The sequence below is a fragment of the Monodelphis domestica genome, chromosome 3, assembly GCF_027887165.1.
Source record: "Monodelphis domestica isolate mMonDom1 chromosome 3, mMonDom1.pri, whole genome shotgun sequence".
Taxonomy (NCBI): Eukaryota; Metazoa; Chordata; class Mammalia; order Didelphimorphia; family Didelphidae; genus Monodelphis; species Monodelphis domestica.
The window spans coordinates 176350097-176368802 of record NC_077229.1 but is presented as its reverse complement, the minus strand read 5'-3'; the positions used below and the strand labels follow the sequence as shown (position 1 = coordinate 176368802).

The following is an 18706-nucleotide window of genomic DNA, read 5'->3' as shown; positions in this document are numbered from 1 at the left end:
AAGACAAAGGATTCGGTCTACCTCAAACTGTTGGAGTCAGATGCAGATCAAAGCATAGTATCTTTTACATTAGTTTATTTAAGGTTTTATATTGGGATTTTGGTTTTACTTGAGTATTCTCTTATAACAATGACCAATATGGAAGTAAAATTTGCAAGATAATAAATGTATAACCCAGTTCAAATTGCTTACCATTTCTAAGAGTGAGGAGGGAAGAGAAGAAGGGAGACAATTTGGATTTTATAATATCAGAAACTATATGTTGAAAATTGTTATTCCTGTAATTGGGAAAATAAAATATCTTTGAATAAACAAAACAAAGAAAGAAACAAACAAAAAAAAAACCAAACAGGGTCATGGAGCAAGAACACAGGTCAAATGTATCAGATCATTTCATTCTCCTATTTTCATTTCTTCTCTTCATCCAGAAGATGCTGCTGTTGCTGCAGATGTTGATTGCAGCTACAAACACATGGAATTAATTAATCACCAAATTGGTCAAAACAAACAAACTTGCTGCATTTGTTTTAGTTTCTCTTCCTTTCCAATTATTTTCAGCAGAGGAAATTCTGAAACTAGGCTTTGAAAAAAAGGTGATTACACAGTGATGGGATGTAATCTGGAACACCCAGAGTCTTTGGCAAAAGACATAATCAATCCCAAAAGACAAGTGACCTACACAGTCTAAGCATATGGTGTGGGAGAAACTGCAGAGGTGTGGGCACCTTCATGGAATCACAGGATCAAAAAAGAATCCAGAGAGGAGCTAGTTAATACCCCTAACTTGGAGAAGTACTAAAAATAAACCATCTCAGAGAAGATGCTTTAAACTAATATCTGTGGCTATGAGGCATTAATTTTCCAGGCTCTTTGGTCACTTCCTTCAGTGTCAGGTCTTAATGGCCATTACTATAATGAATATACTGAAGAAGGCCAGCATGGGTTCTAGACAAATTGTAGAATCCAGGGAAGTCACAGATATGGAAATCCCTTTATTACCTAGAGCTTAATTACTAAGGCAGGGTGACTAGGGCTATGCCCAAGGGGAATTAAATTTAGAAAGCATTGACAGTACTCACACTTTCAGCAGTTAAGAAAAAGCTCAGCTTAGCTAGATATAGTAGTATTTAATTATAACAAGCCCACCGGCTTCCCTCTCTTCCCATCCTACCCTAGCCTACACCTCAGGTATTTCCTTCCCAGCATGGATTATTATCACTCCTACCCAGGTGTCCTGCCCCAAAGTAGCTTGATGGTATCCTGGGGTCTCACTCACAAGACAAGCAACGTTCTACCCAATTTATAGTTTCATGATAACTACGAAATATGCCTTTTGGAAATGGAAACTACCAAGTTACATCAGAGATGCCCTCATTTGTCAAAATGACTAAAGAACAACCAGAACATACAGCTGAATGTTAGAAAAGATCAATTTCCATCTTGCTTGTTTCTTTTTTATCAGTTCCTTCTCTGGAGTTGGACATACACAAGTTATTCTTCAAATAATATTTCTGTTGCTGTATATAATATTCTCTTGGTTCTGCTTATTTTGCTCTTTGTAATTTCAGGTAGTTCTATGGGTTTTTTTTTCAATAATGTGCTCATAATTTTTTACCACACAGAAGAATTCCAATATGATCATATACCACAACTTGTTTAGCCATTCTCCAATTGATGGGCATTTCTTTAATTTCCAGTTCTTTGCAACCACAAAGAAAGTTGCTATAAATATTTTGAAATATCAGTCCTCTTCCTTTTCCCCAAACACTTTAGCAAATAAAATTAATAATATTATTGCTGGTTCAAAGGGTATGCACAGTTTGAGAACTTTTAGGACATAATTCTAGATTGTTCCCCAAAATGTTTGGATCAGTTCAGAATTCTACCAATAATGTATTAATGTCTTTATCTTTCCACATCCACTCCAACACTTATCATTTTGTCCTTTTATAATTTTAGCCAAGCTGCTAGGTATAAAATGATTTTTCAGAGTTGTTTTGGTTTTCATTTCTCTAATTAATAATGATTTAGGAATTTTTTTCATATAGCTTTGGTTTCTTCATCCAAAAACCACCCATATTTTTTGGCCATTTATCAATCAGGGAATTATTCATATTCTGAAAATTTTTATAAAGCTTTCTGTGTATTTTAGATATAAGACCTCTACCCAAGAAACTACCTAAAAATTTTCCCCCCAATTTTCTGTTTTCCTTATGATGGCTACATTAGCTTATCTCTACAAAAAATTAATTTATTGTAATCACCAGTATAAATCTTATATCTCACAACAATTTCCATGACTTATTTATTCAAAAATTTTTCTCTTATGGGGACAGTTGGTTGGATCAGTGGATTGAGAGCCAGGTCTAGAGACAAGAATTCCTAGGTTCAAATATTGTCTCAGATACTTCCTAGCTGTGTGACGCTGGGCAAGTCATTTAACCCTCATTGCCTAATCCTTACCACTCTTCTGCCTTGGAACCAATTCACAATATTGATTCTAAGATGGAAAGTAATGTTTTAAAAAATTCTTCTATCCATAAATCTAATAGGTAATATTTTTCCTGTTCTTCTAACTTGCTTGTGTGATATTGAAATCACTTTAAAAGACTGATATATATTAATTTAAGGTCACCAAGGAATTCACTTATGTAATTCTTAAATGAAACACTCAAGTCAGCTGCCAAATTTTTATGGTGTTTTAATTACAACAGGAGGAAGAAAGTATTAGAGGGAGAGAGAGACAGAGACAGAGACAGAGACAGAGAGACAGAGAGAGACAGAGACAGAGAGAGAGACAGACAGACAGACAGAGAGACAGACAGAGAGACAGAGACAGAGAGACAGAGACAGAGATAGAGACACAGAGAGAGAGAGAGTGAGAGAAGGAAAAAGGGAGAGAAGGAAAGAAGTTTAACTCAGAACCACTCTGGCTCAGCTGAGCCAAAATGGGCATTAAGGCCTTGGATAGCCAAGGCAGGGAAGGGATCAGTCCTTATCACTCATGTGACCAATCTGAAGGAAAGCAATCTGCAGGGCTCCTCCAAACTCAAGCACCAGCCTCAAACTCACTCTAGCCCTCCTCACAGGAAGTCCCGAGAACCTGAGAGGCTGTTCTGTACCTCAATTCCCGAGTCTCGCATGTGCCAATGGTGGCTCTAGCTTGACCTAGGACTGCCCTGAGGTCTGTCCTTCTTTTGTACATGTCTGTTGAAGGCCATATTCTCAAATAATTAAATCTTGAGTTTGCTGAAGCCCTTCCTAATCTTGTTACACTGAGTAGGGTGGGAAATGTAGTTTCCAATACCTGATTCTGTTATTCCAAGTATCTCTATTGTTATTGATCAGGAAATAGCTAAATCCGATCTTCTAAAGAATGGTCTGAATAGAGTGGAGTAGTTTTGAAATTCACACTTATAATATTTCCCTTTATGTCTAGGTCATGTCTTCAATTTGATCTTATCTTAGTAAATGGTGTAAGATATTGGTCTATACCTAGTTTCTGCCAGACCACTTTCCAGTTTTCCCAACAATTCTTTTACCAAATAGTGAAATTTTATTCCAAAAGCTTAGATCATGACTTTTGTCAAATACAAGGTTACTATATTTTTTTATTACTGCTAGTTGTGTGTTTGTTCTATTCCACTAATCTACTGTTCTATTTCTTAGCCAGTAGCAGATAGTTTTAATAACTATTTGATACAAATAAAACCAATGTATCTAATATTAGGAGAAAAGCAGAAAATTGGAGAACAAATTTTATGGACACCTTCTTGGATAGAGGTCTTATATCTAAAATATATAAAGAACTTCATCAAATTTACAAGTGTATAAGTTATTCCTCAATTGATAAGTGGTCAAGGGATATGAACAGGCAATTTTAGATGAAAGCAAAGGTTTATATAGTCATAGACAATGCTCTAAATTATTGATTAAAGAAATTTGAATTAAAACAAATCTGAGATATTATTTCATATCTATTATCCTGGCTAAAAAGATAAAACAGGAAAATGGCAAATATTGGAAGGAATGTAGAAAAATGGGGACACTGATATACTATTAGTGGAACTGTGAAATGAACCAACCAGGTTAAAAAACAATCTAGAATTTTGCTGAAAGAGTTAAAGAATTGTGTATACCCTTTGATCCAGCAAGATTATCATTTGGTCTTTTTGCCAAAGTGAATAGGGGAAAAGAAAAGAACCTATATTTTATAAAATATTTATAGCAGTTCTCTTTGTGATGGAAAGGAAATACAAAATTGAAAAAATGTCCATAAATTGAGGAATGGCTAAACAAGTTGTGGCATATGATACTGTGCAGTAAGAAATAAAGATCAAGTTAATTTTTTTTTTTACTTCTTACCTTCTGTCTTAGAATCAATACTAGAGTATCAGATGCAAGACTTTAGGCAACTGGAGTTAAATGATTTGCCCAGGAAATGTCTGAATCCAGATTTAAATCTGCAACCTTTAGTCTGCAAGCATAAATAGATTTATATTTTTAAAACCATGGAAAGAACGGCATGAAATTAGGAAGAATGAAACAAGCAGAACCCAGAGAATATTATATACAGTAAGAGAAATAGTGCTTGAAGAATAACTATGAATGTCCACTTCCAGAGAAAGAACTGACAAATAGAAGCATGCATAATATGGTTTTGTATATACAGTTTAAAAATATTTTATTTCCCCAATTACATGTAATAACAATTTTCAACATGTTTTCCAAAATTATGAAATCCAAATTGTCTCCCTTCCTCCTTTCCTCCCCCCTCCCTGCCCCAAAAGGGTAGTAAGCAATTTTATCTGGGCCAGACATGTATCTCATGCAAAACATGTTTCCATATTGGTCATTGTTATAAGAGAATGCTCAATAAAAATACAAATGAATTAAAGTGAAAAATAGTATGTTTTGTATGTTTTGACCTACACTCTGATTCCAACTGTTCCTTCTGGAGGTGGATAGCATTCATCTGGAACATTATGTTGCTGAGAGTAGCTAAGTCTTTCACAACTGATCATTGTACAATATTGCTGTTACCATGTACAGTGCTCTCCTAGTTCGGCTTATTTCACTCTACATCATTTCATGGAGGTCTTTCCAGCTTTTTCTGACATCATCCTGCTCATCATTCCATTACCATCATATACCATAATTATTCAGCTATTCCCCAATTGATGGACATCTCAATTTCCAATTCCTTGCCACAACAAAAAGAGCTTCTATAAAGATTATTGTATAAGTAAATCCTTTCCACCGCCCAACCTTTTTCAAATGTTTGGGATATAGACCTTGTGGCAATATTACTGGATCAAAGGGTCTGCACAATTTTATAGTCCTTTGTGTATAGATCCAAATTACTCTCTGGAATGGTTGGATCAGTTTGCATCTCCATCAACAATGCATTAGTGTCCCAATTTTACCACATCCCCTCCAACATTTCTAATTTTTCTGTATTGACATATTGGTTAATCTGATAGTTATGAGGTGGTATGTCACAGTTGTTTTAATTGGCATTTCTCTAAAAAAGTGTGATTTAGAACATTTTATATGATTATTGATAACTTTTATTTCTTCATCTGAAAATTATTTGTTCATATCTTTTGACTATCAATTGGGGAATAATTTGTGTTTTTATAAATTAGACTCAGTTCTCTATATATTTAGGAAATGAGGCCTTTATCAGAGAAATTTGCTACAAAATTTCCCCCCAACTTGTTGTTTCCCTTCTAATCTTAGTTGTATTAATTTTTCTTGTGCAAAACATTTTTAATTTAACATAATCAAAATCATTTATTTTACATCTCATAATGTTATCTTTTGTTTACTCACAAATTCTTCCCTTGTCTATAGATCTGTCAGGTAAACTATTCTATGTTCCCCTAATTTACTTATGGTATCACCCTTTATGACTAAATGATTTGCTCATTTTGACCTTATCATGGTATGGGGCATGAGATATTAGTCTAAACCTAATTTTTGCCATAGTGTCTTCCAGTTTTTTTTTAGTAGTTTTTGTCAAATACTGATTTCTTATCCCAAAAGCTAGGATTTTTGAGTTTGTCAAGCACTAGATTGCTATGGTTATTTACTCTCATATATTGTGAATCTAATCTATTCCTATTGTAAAGATTAAAATTTAGGGAAGATGGGGAGACTGAGGCAGGTAGAAATTAGTTTCTCTCTGCAAGGAGTATTATATTTTTTAGAGGTTTATTAAAGGTTAAAGATTAAAGAATATACAAGTAAGAAACATGTGCCTAGGCCAGAGGCCTAGACAAAATAACCTCACATCACGCAAGCGACCGTCTGCTCCAAAACGGAAGTCCAAAAAGAGCCAAGAGCCACTCAAAAGCCTTTGAATCAGCTTAAATACCATCTCGATTTCGGCCCAGGTGAGATTACAAGGCATTCTGGGGAGGTGGAGTAAAGGCTCATGGGGATTGTAGTCCTGTATTCGAGTCTATTTTTTACACTATCTAATCTATTGTGAATTCTAATCTATATCTAGATTAACGAATCTACCATTCTATCACTTAGCCAGTACCAGATTGTTTCGATGATTTCTGCTTTATAGTATAGTTTGAGGTCTGGTATTGCTAGGTGGTGTTCAATCAATTTTTTTTTCCATTAATACCCTTGACATTCTTGACCTTTTGTTCTTCCAGGTGAATTTTATTATTTTTTTTCTAGTTCTATAAAATAAAATTTTGGTAGTTTGATTTGCATGGCACCAAATAAATAAATTAATTTTGTAGAACTGCCATTTTATTATATTGGCTTAGCCTATCCATGAGTAATTAATTTTCCCCCATATATTTATATCTGATTTTGTGTGAAAAGTATTTTGTAATTATCTTCATATAATTCTGGTGTTTGTCTTGACAAGTAGACTCCCAGGCACTTTATGTTGGCTAGAGTTATTTTAAATTGATTTTTCCTTTCTATCATTTGCTCCTGGATTCTCATGATAAAATATAGAAATGTTGATGATTTCTGTGGATTTATTCTGTAACCTGCAACTTTGCTAAAATTATTTCATCTAGCTTTTTAGTTGATTCTTTAGGATTCTCTAAGTATACTACCATATCTGCAGAGAGTGAGCTTAGTTTCCTCATTGTCTACTTTAATTCCTTCAACTTCTTTTTTATTCTCTATTGCTAAACCTAGCAATTTTAGTACAATATTAAATAATAGTGATGATAATGAGTATCCTTGCTTCACACCTAATCTCATTGGGAAGGTTCCTAACTTATACCCATTGCAGATAATACTTGCTTAAGGCTTTAGTTGGATACTACTTATCATTTTAGAGACAGGCCTATTTATTCTCTATTTTTAGTGGTTTTGATAGGAATGAGTGTTGTATTTTGTCAAAGTTTTTTTTTTTATCAATTGAGATAATCATGTGATTTCTGTTAGTTTTCTTATCGATATGGTCAATTATACTGACAATGTTTCTGATATTAAACCAGCCCTTTATTCCTGGTATGAATCCCACCTCTTCACAACCAATGACCCTTGTGCTATATTGTTATAGTTGCCTTGCTAGTATTATGTTTAAAATTGTTGCATCTATATTCAGTAAGGAAATTGGCCTATGATTTTCTTTTTCTGATTTTGCTCTTACTGGCTTAGGTATGTAGTAAGCAAAGAAAGACTGCAAAATGATTGGCAGGAGCATGTGACTCAGAACCACATGAGAACCTGGGTAAAGATTCCAAGGGGAGTGTGCTCCCAACTGAAAATAGTCTTCTTGCTGAAGATTTGGAGGTAGCTGAAATTTCCACCTATCTACAAGATATATGATCCTCTGTGAGATACCAACTTGAGGAAAGAGACTGTTTGAATAGCTATTAAGGAATGTTTAAGGGGGCGAGACAAGAGGTAAACATCTAAATATTTTTATTTTATTAATGGGAATACAATAGGAATGAGGGTAAGAAAGGAGAAGGGAAATTTCTTAATCTTATCCCCAAAACTATTTCCCTTTAATACTATCCTTTTGGCTAACTTCCTAAGCTAAATTAGTTAAGTTCCCTAACCCCCACCCCCAAATAGAACCTCACAAAGAGAGTCTAGATATGGGCCAAAATCCCAAAGGTAAAGTACAAATTAAGTCCAGTAGAGATTGGTGGTCCTTTCCTTTGTCTTCAATCTAGCTCCTGCCAATTATTTTGCAGTCTTTCTTTGCTTACTACAGGTATCAGCACCATATTTGTGTCATAAAAAGAATTTAGGAGGACTCCTATTTTGTCTATTTTTCTAAATAGATTATATATTTTTGTAATTATTTATTTTTTACAGATTTGATAGATTTCACTTGTGAATCCATCTGGCCCTGGAGGTTTTTTCATAGGGAGTTCATTGATGGCTTTTTCAATTTCTTTTTATGAAATGGGATTATTTAAGTGTTCTATTTCCTCTTTTATTAATTTGGGAAATTTGCGTTTTTGTAAATAATTTATTTCACCTAGATTGTCAGATTCATTGGAATATAATTGGGTAAAATATCTCCAAATTATACTCTATTTTCCTTTTCATTTGTTAGTGAATTTGCCCTTTTCATTTTTGATACTGGTAATTTTATTTTCTTTCCTTCTTTAAATCAAAGTAACCAATGTTATATTTTATTTGTTTTTTTTTTAAATAAAACTAACAGTTTCCTTTATTAGTTCAATGGTTCTCTTACTTTTAATTTTATTCATTTCTCATTTCATTTTTTGGTGTTTAATTGGGGATTTTTAATTTATTCTTTTCCTAGTTTTTTTGGTTGCATGACCAATTCATAAATCTGTTTTTTATCTATTTTGTTGATATAAGTGTTTATAGATATAGTTTTCTCCTAAATACTGCTTTGGTTGGATCCCATAAATTTTGATAAGTTGTCTTTTCATTGTCATTCTCTTTAATGAAATTATTGTTTCTATATGTTCTTTGACCCTCCCTTTTTTTAAAGAATTAGATTATCTAGTTTCTAATTAGTTTTTAACTTTATATGACCCTTTATATATAACTTTATATATAACTTTATATGACCCTTCATACATATTTTGTTTTGTCAAATGATGCCTTCTCTAGTAGGGAATGGGAAGGGAGGGAGGGAGACAACTTGGAACTTTAATAAATAATTTTTTAAAGAAAAAGAAGGATAGATTAAGAGATTTGTGGACACTGGGCCAGGAGCTGGCCAGAAGCACAGTGCACCAGAGCCACAATAGTAATGATGAGGATGCTAGTAGCTAGGGATTATACAGAAACTGTGATGAATCACAAGGGTTAGAAGTGCAAGGCATAAAGAGATCCCCAAGGGTCCCTGAACCAGCATTACCTAGTTCCAGGTCATGGTGTCAGAGTAGAGTGAGGTCCTGAGTGAGGGGGAGAGGTCAGGAAAAAAAGAGACAGAGATCAAGAGACATAGGCAGATAAATACACACAGAGAAAGAGACAGAGAGAGACTCTAGTTGTGTACAAAGCAATAAATGAATTCCTAAAACTTACCTATATGGCTCTGAACCTGGCAGTAGAAGGAAGAATCATTTCTAACATTTAGCCCATATTTTAAGTCTATAGTTGAATAACGTGGGTAAGAAAGCAACACCAAAGGGGAGTAGAGAAGCTAAGTCACTCTGAACCTGAAGAATCACTCAACAAGCTAATAGTACAGAAATCTACTGAAACTCAACCACACACACTCCAACAGACCAAAATATGGGTCATGAATTTTCAGAGCTCATATCATAAGGGCAGTGAACAAACCTCTTCTCAGATCACAAAACCTTGAAAGTAATAAAAACTGGTGAACCCCCAGTGTGAACTGCGAAAACAGAGGGAGGTCATAAAAAGACACCATTTAAGGCTAGACATTCTCTCCCAGAAGTGAGAAGAACCTAACAATGTAAAGTCCAAAATCAAGAAAGAGACTAGAAGAATGACCAAATAAACAAACAAAAAATCCAACCATAAAGAGTTACTATGGTGACAAGGAAACTCAAGACTTGTAAACAAAGTGCAGGAGCAGCTAGATTAGAGAGAGGAGGTTCTGGGTTCAAATTTGACCTCAGACACTTTCTGCCTCTGTGACCAATGTGTGGGCAAGTCACTAAACATCAATTGCCTTGTAGTCAATACTCAGTGTTGATTGTAAGATTGAAGGTAAAGGTTTAAAAAAGAGGGGGAATGCAGACTGGACACAATCCCAAAAGTTTCTTAAAAGAGTTAAAGAGATTTAAAAAGAGTAAAAAGTTACTTTAAAAACCACATAGGAGTGGTAGAGGAAAAAATTGGAAAATAAATGAGAGTTACTTAAGAACATTATGAAAAGAGAATTAACAGCTTCATAAAAAAGGGATAAAACTCTAGTAAAAAATAATTTCTTAATAATTAGAGGCCAAATGAAAGCTAATGACTTCATTAGATACCAAGAAATATTAAAATTAAATCATAAAACTAAAAAATATGAAATATCTAATTGGAAAAACAATTGATTTGGAAAATGGATTAAGTAGAGATAATTTAAGCAACATTGGACTGCCTGAAAGCCATGAAAAACAACCAAAAAAGAGGCTAGCCACCATATTTCAAGAAACTTTAAAGGAAAGGTGCCAAGAAATCTTAGAACCAGAGGGTAATATAGAAATTGAAAGAATCCACCAGTTACCTCCTGAAAGAAATCCCACAATGAAAATTCTCATTAATATCATAGCCAAAATCTATGACTCCTAGATCAAGTGAAACATTTTGCAAGCACTCAGAAAAAAAAAGTTAAAACACCCAGAAGTAACCATTAGGATCACACAAGATTTAGCAGTTACCACTAGGAATGGAGGCTGTGGGATATGATATCCTAGAATGTAAACAAACTAGGATTATAGCAAAGAATACCATATCAGCAAAACTTAGTATAATACTACAGGGAGGAAATGGACATTTAATAAATCAAAAAATAATAGAAGTAAATAGAATAATATCAAATAGTAAAGAGAATAAGAAACAGAAAACCTCAAACATTCCTGATGAAGAGTACAGAGGTAAAAAAATAACATTTAACCACAGGACTCAAGAGAAGTATTTTTAAAAAGGTAAACATGGAGTAAAAATCATACAGTATTGAAAAGGTTAAGCTGTTCACCTTCTTATAAAAGGAGAGGATACATATAACCCCTTAGGATTTTTATCATTAGTGGGGCTCTTAAAAGCTAATTTACACAGAAGGTCTGGGTGTGATTCTATTATATTGAGATGATCTCAAAAGATAAATAGAAGAGCAGAAGAATAGAGGTAGAACAGAAGTATACACTGAGAGAAGAGGGACAAAAAGTGAAGTGAATGATGGGAAAAATTACTTCATATAATTGAGACCCATAAGGAAGAGTTCATACATTGGAGGAGATGGTGAGAGTGAGGGAGCAGGTAACACTTGAACCTCACTCTCTTCTGAACTGGTTCAAGAAGGGAAGAATAAACATACACAAAGTCAGGTACACAAATTAATCTTACCCAATAATAGAGTATGAGGGAAAAGGGTTAAGGGAGGGGAACAAGAGAAAGGCTAGATTAAAAGAGGCAGCAGTCAGAAGCAAAACAGATTCTCAAGGAGGGAATAGGGTAAAAAAATAGAAGGATAAAAGTAAGAAAATATGATAGAGGAAAACTGTTAGTAATCATAACTATGAGTATGAATGTAATGAACTTACTCATAATATGGAAGAAAAAAGCAGAATGTATTAGAAACTATAATTGAAACAAAATGTGATTTATTTAAAAAAAAAACACTTGAAACAGAAAGATACCAATAGAGTTATAATAAGGGCTAGAGCAGAATTATGTTTCATATAAAGTAAAAAAGGTAGGGGTGGCAATCATTATCTCAGAAAAATAAAAGCAATAGTAGATTTAATAAATAAACAAGAAAACTACATTTTGCTAAAAGGTACCATGGACAATGACTTATTCTCAGTACTGAACATATATACACAAAATGGCAACAAAATTCATCTTGAGGTAAATTAAAAAGTCAAGAATATCAAGGGAATCAATGAAAAAAATAAGAAGGATGAAGGGTCTAGTCAGACTATACTATAAAGTTATAATCATAAAAAGCAAGTTAGTATTAGGAAAAAAATAGATAAGCTGACCAATGGGAAAGATTAGTAACAATATACAAAAACAAATGAATAGAGTAATAGACAAATCTTAGTTTTTAGGTCAACTCACTATTTTACCAAAAAACTATTGGAAAAACTGGAAAATAATTGAGCAGAAACTAGGTATAGACCAACATCTTATGTCATATGCCAAGATAGATGAAAATAGGCTTCTTTCCTGGTGTGTGTTTTGCTCTGGATGCCCCAGGTATAAAAATGGATAATTAATATGGCTCTATTTGCTATCTTCCTAGGGTTGGCTGTTATGGGAACTGGTTAATACACAACATACTTTTTTATGATATGAACATAAAGGGTGATATAAGTAAATTAGTGAAGGAAAGAAATTACCTATCATATCTATGCAGAGAAGAGTTTATGACCAAACAAGAGATAGAGAGGATCATGAGAAATAAAAAGGATAATTTTTATTGTATAAAATTAAAATTAAAAACAAAACAAAATCAATCTTGCTAAAATCAGAAGAAAAGCAAGATATATTTCCCAATGAGAGCAAAGCAAGGGAAGGGGGAGGGAAGATCTATATATGAACAAACAACCCAATGAAGGAATGGATGGATGGGTAAGTGAAAAGAAATATGTTAAGCTCTCATAATGTGCAAACAAATGCTGTTTAGTTGTTTTTAGTCATGTCCAACTGTTTGTGATGCCTTTAGGGGTTCTCTTAGGAAAGATACTGGGGCAATTTGTCATTTTCTTTTCTCATTCATTTTACAAATAAGGAAACAGAGGCACTGTGCTAAATTCTGGTGTTACAAATACAAAAGTGACAGCATTCCATGTGCATTCTAATAAGAAAGAAAACACATTTGGGTGAGTAGTAATCAAGAAGGAACATATTGGTTTGGAAAGTCTAAAGGATAGTGAACAGAGTAAATAGGGATTAAATTAGTATCCCCTTTCCAGGAGGAGTGACAGAGTTGATTTTACTGTGGATCCAGAACCAGAAAAATATACATACCTAAGTGTAGGGGAAGGCAGGAAATGTACCTATATAATAGCAGGACAGATAATGAAAAGACAAAAATGTAAAAAATAGTCATCACTAGGGGCAGCTGCTTATTAGCTCAGTGGATTGAGACCAAGCCTATAGATGGGAGGTTCTAGTTTCAAATCTGGCCTCAGGCACTTTCCAGTTGTGTGATCCTGGGCAAGTCACTTAACACCCATTGCCTCCCCCTTACCACTCTTCTGCCTTGGAACCAATACTCAGTAATGATTCCAAGGTGGAAGGTAAGGGTTTAAAAAATATTCATTGTTAAAAGGATAAACAGATTATTATTTGTGAATATAATGGAATATTATTTAGCTCTAAGAGAATTAAGAGAATTCTCAACTAAGAGAAACTTCAGAAAAGGTGCATGAATTGATACAGAGAGAAAAGAGTAGAATCAGGAGAACAATTTATTCAATGATCACAATATTGTAAAGGAAAAAAATTTCTGAAAGACTTCAGAGTGCTGATGAATGGAATAATTAAATCACAGCCATAGAAGACTGATGATGAGTTATGTTTCCCATAACATGGTTGCAGAACAAGGCATGAATTTTCAACCACAATCAATATAATAGAGATTTGTTTTGACTATACTTATTTATTATCAGGAAGGGAGAACTTTTATTTAGGGAAAAGGAGCATTGTGGGCAGGAAGAGTGAGGGGTGATAATAATGATAAAAAGAGAAGAATTATGTTAATAAAACATTTAAAAAATACACAGAAGAGTACAGAAAGTAGTTTAAAGGGGGATCTAGCAAGCAGCAAAGTCTTGATACTACCATGTGAGACTTAATAGTACTTAAAAAACAAACTGTACATAATAGATTCATGATTTCACAAACAATCCTATTTATCTGTCCTTTGTATTCAGAAGTATTCAGATTCACTTATTGTCAAGTTCATAATAAAAAAGAATAAAGTCATTTATATGCCTTGAACCTCAGTTTCCTCTTTTGTAAAATAAAGGAGTTACTCTGTACTATTTCTTTTAGTTTAAAATGTTGATTATTTAGTTGAATTAAAATTTAATTCTTGGTATATTTACTCTTAATATCTGATATATAACCATTTGGGACCTTCTTTGGTCCAGACCTGTTTTCATCAGTGACAGAATTCCTAATGCAGAAACTTCCTCCAAGGACACAAATCAACAATCTTATAACTTATCTGTGTGCACTGTCCAAGGTGCTGACTTGCATGTGGTCACACAATAATATATCATGGAGTTCTTCCTGACTCCAAGACTAGCCTTTCTATCTATACCAGATGACCTCTCTTATTAATGCATTCAATAGATTTGACCTAGTTGGCAGTATGGAACATAATAATACCCTTCTACTTTTTCAATAGGAACTTAAGAATTCTAACTAATGTGCCCCATAAACAATTCACTGATGAGTAAAAAGGCAGTGTGATTTGGTGGAAAGTGCTAGATCTGAACATAGCCAACATGGGTTTAAATGTGACCCTGTAATTTTATTACCCCTATAATTTTGAGAATATCACTTACCCACTTTAAGGTCTTAGTTTTCTCCTCTGTAAAACTGCCTTAGACTAGATGCTCCTTCTAATTCCAAATCTATAATCTTGAACTAGTAATCTGGCTCCAATGAGAATCTCCTTCTATGTCTGTCAGTAGGCCACCATGTATCTTATCAGGGGAGTAAGTGAAGCACCCCCAGCAAAGACTAGCATCCAATAAAAGTTCCCTTCTCTGCTTTGAGTCACTCCAGAGCATACCACTTATCTTTCTGCCAATGCCCCTTTCCTCTTTACAGTCAGTCAACAAGCATAAATCAAGCATATACCATTGCTAGACACTGCTAAGTGATGTGAATAGGAATAGAAGCAGAAAGGCAATCCCTGCTTACATTATAATGGGAAATGATAGCATATAAAACGGGGGGTTGGGGGAGTAAGTAGAAAAAGTCCTATGGAGATAAATCAGCAATACTGCCTGGTGATGCAGTGACTCCTCCTAGACCCCTCTCCTGAGGGAGGGAAAGAATCTTTATTCTAGGGGGTAGCTAGATTGCACAATGGCTAGATCACCAAGCCTAAAGTTAAGAGGACCTGGGTTTAAATCTAGCCTCTTGGCCAAAAAAGGTCCCAAATGATTATATATCCTAGCTGTGTTTTTAGACAAGTCACCTTATCCCATTTGCCTAGCCTTTACTATTCTTCTGTCTTAGAATTGATATTTAGTATAGATTCTAAGACAAAAAGGTAAAAGTTAAAAAAATAATAATCTTTGTTTTACTCTGGACCTTAGACCTACTTCCCCTTCCCATGGGGTACTTGCACAAGGCAAATGTTGAAATAGAGATCAGAAGAAGCAATACAAGGACATTTTCAAGATCTCTCTGAAGAACTTTAATATCAGTTGTGAGACATGGAAGACACTTCCACAAAACCATCCCACATGACATGACCACATCAAAGAAAATGCTGTGCTCTCTAAGCAAAGCAGAATTGCAACAACTCAAAAGAAACATGAGATGTGCAAATGTAGAAATAACTCCATGTCAAATGTTCATATAGGCTATTTGAACCTAAGTTGTGGTAGAGCCTTCCACATTCATTTGGTCTGATTAACCACAATCAGACACATTGATCATTGATCCCCACCTTAGTAATGTCATTCTGGTCCTCAAATATGAAGGACAATAACCACCACAATGGAACATGAGGAGCTAAAGAGTTATTCCAAAGTTATGGATTTGTATGTAGAGATCAAGGGACATATACAAGAGATATTAAGAGAAAGTTGCAATGACAATACTTAACAACTGTTTGGATATGTGGAGTAAGTGCCATTGAGGAGTTAGAATGACATGGCAGCTAAGTAATATCTAATGTCCATGAGGCTGGAAAGATAGGTTATAAAAGGCTTTGAAGACTAAACAAAAGGATTTTATTTTATATTGCCTAAAGGCAATAGAAAGCCACTGGAATTGGTTTAGTAGGGGAGTCACATGATTAGATCTTATGGAAAATTTCTTTGGTGAAAGTGTACAGGATTTACTAAATGAGTGAAGCAGGAAGACCACTTAAGAAGTTATTGCAATTATCTAGATGAGAGGGGATTAGAGCCTGGACTAAAGTGATAGACATTTGGGAGGAGAAAAGGTAAGGAATATAAAAGAGATGTTGTAAAGGTAGAAATGTTAATTGTTGACAACTAGTTGGATAGATTGGATGAGAGAGAATGAGTCCAGGATAATTCTAAGATTATGAACTTGAGACATTGGAAGGATGAAAGTGCTTTTGGCAAAAAAAAGGGAAGTTTGAAACAGTAGAGGGTTTAGAATGAAAGATAAGTTCACTTTTAGATGTGTTATTTAAAATGTCTCTAGGATACCCCATTTGAAATATCCAACAGGCAACTGGGGATGAGCTACAAACGATTAGTGGGGGAAACCAGGGATGAGGAGACTTGGGATAGATATGAAGACCTAAGAATCATGGTAGGTATAGATAAAAAGAGTGGATTTGACCTTAGGACTTCCTGACTTAAGACCTGGCACCACCTAGCTGCCCCTTACAATATTCCTAAAAATTTGGTAATTAACCCTTGCTTGAAAAATTTGTAATGGGGGCAGGGATGAGGAAGGAATCTCTAACTAGGCACCAAAAGCTATGGCATCACATAAAAATAAGGATGATTAATCTTATCCCTGCAGAGAGAATAGACTTGTCCTCTTTGGTGAAATAAAGTAAATATACAAGTAATGATTGTAACATTCAAAACAGCAAGTTTGTGTTTAAAATAAACATTGCCCACAATTACAACTGTCTAAAAGTGACATATGCTGTCTAGAGGTAGTGAGTGATTCCTCCCTCATACCTGACCTATTGTAAGTTTTCAAGCAAGGGCTAATTGATAACTTGTCAGGCATGTTGTAAGAGGCAATTAGATGGCAGCCAGGTCTTAAATAGGGAAATATGAGCTTAAATTTGTCCTCACTTATTAATTGTGTGAACCTGAGCAAGTCACATATAAGCTTGTTTGCCTCAGTTTCCTCATCTGTAAAATGAGATGGAGAAGGGACTGGTAAACTATTCCAGTATCTCTGCCAAGAAAATCCCAAATGGAGTCACAAAGAATCAGACACATTTGAAATGTCTAAATAACAACAATAAGAATGATGTAAAGAGGATTCTTGTTCAGGGATGGGCTGGACTAGACATCCTCTGAGGTCATTCCAGTGCCAGTCTTCTGTGTTTGAGTAGAATTCCTCTCTTAACACCCTGGGTACATGGACTGTAGGGCACACATTCTGTTGCTCTTTCTTACAACGGTTTTCTGACATAAAAAAATTCGAACAAGACACTTCATTAAACTCAGGAAGGGCAAAATTATGGAGCTGGATAAAATATTATGGCCATTATAATCTATTCCAGTACCACAAAGTTTGGGGATTTTTAAAGATTGTATTTTGTTTTATTTTGTTTTTCACAGTGTACACATCTCTAAAGCCACTGTGCCCAGAAGACATCTATGAAGTATTTATCCCAGGCCCCCTTTGTGCATATCCACAATTTGTGTGAAAGTAAAACATCCAGTTTCATGCTAAAGTTGTGCTATTTAAGAGAGATTCAGATGACAACTGATTTACACACCCCAGTCAAAATTACCATTTTTATTGCCAGAGAAAACTGCGGGAGTGGGAGGATGTGAATTCTTCCTGAATCACCTAATAGGAAAGGAAGCTTGTTTGAGACAGTATCAATGTTATCCTCCCCGCCCCCCCCCCCCCATAAATTATTGGCATTGAGTCATTCCTACCACAGAGATGATTGTTTGTAGTCTTCAGGGCTGCAAATTATTAGTGGACTAACTAGAGTCACTCTTGGTTCCTTTTGACTTGATGAAATTGATTAAAAGCTATAAACATAAGAATGCTGACTTCTCCATTGTTTTACTTGATACCCCAAAGCTGTCAGTCTCTCTCCCCTTAATATGTCTTTCTAACTACTTCCTTTTCTGGTCCATTTACCTTCTAGCAACAAAATGGAAAAAGATTAGACCCACATTGAGGGTTTCATGATCCTCACCACAACCACATCCCCTTCTGTTACCTTCCTCCCTTATTTGCCCCCATCTCTCCCTTCTAGATCTTCCAGGACCTTCCAATGTAGACTCATTAGTTCTCTCCTTCAGCCAGTTTGGGAAATATTCCCAGAGCTCTCCCCAAGTTACCTGACATTGGTTCCCCACTCCCCATTTCAATTTCACCCAAAGCCAGACATGAATTTGAAGTCTGTGGAATATCTCCTTTTTTTAATTTAATTGTCATGAAAAACACACTTCCATATTAGTCATTGTTTTAAGAGCAAAGTCATACATAACCAAAACCCTAAAATAAAATTATAAATACACTGATGTAAAAGACAATTCTAACAGTTTTTTCTAAGGAGGTGGATACCATTCCCCATCATAAGTTTTCAGGATTATTCCAGATCATTGCATTGCTGACATCTCCTTTATTTCACACATTCTCATGACTCCAAAGGCCATAAACCATGTCAGAATAA

At 34.7% G+C, this 18706-nt stretch overlaps 1 long non-coding RNA gene across 1 annotated transcript; it reads left to right on the top strand.

Annotated features, from left to right (window-relative positions):
- The first annotated feature begins 6002 nt into the window (after nt 1-6002).
- LOC103098099 (uncharacterized) lies at nt 6003-18071 on the top strand. Its single transcript, XR_001629078.2, has 2 exons — nt 6003-7890; nt 17631-18071. It is a non-coding gene; the product is annotated as an uncharacterized LOC103098099 (long non-coding RNA).
- Nucleotides 18072-18706: the final 635 nt, after the last annotated feature.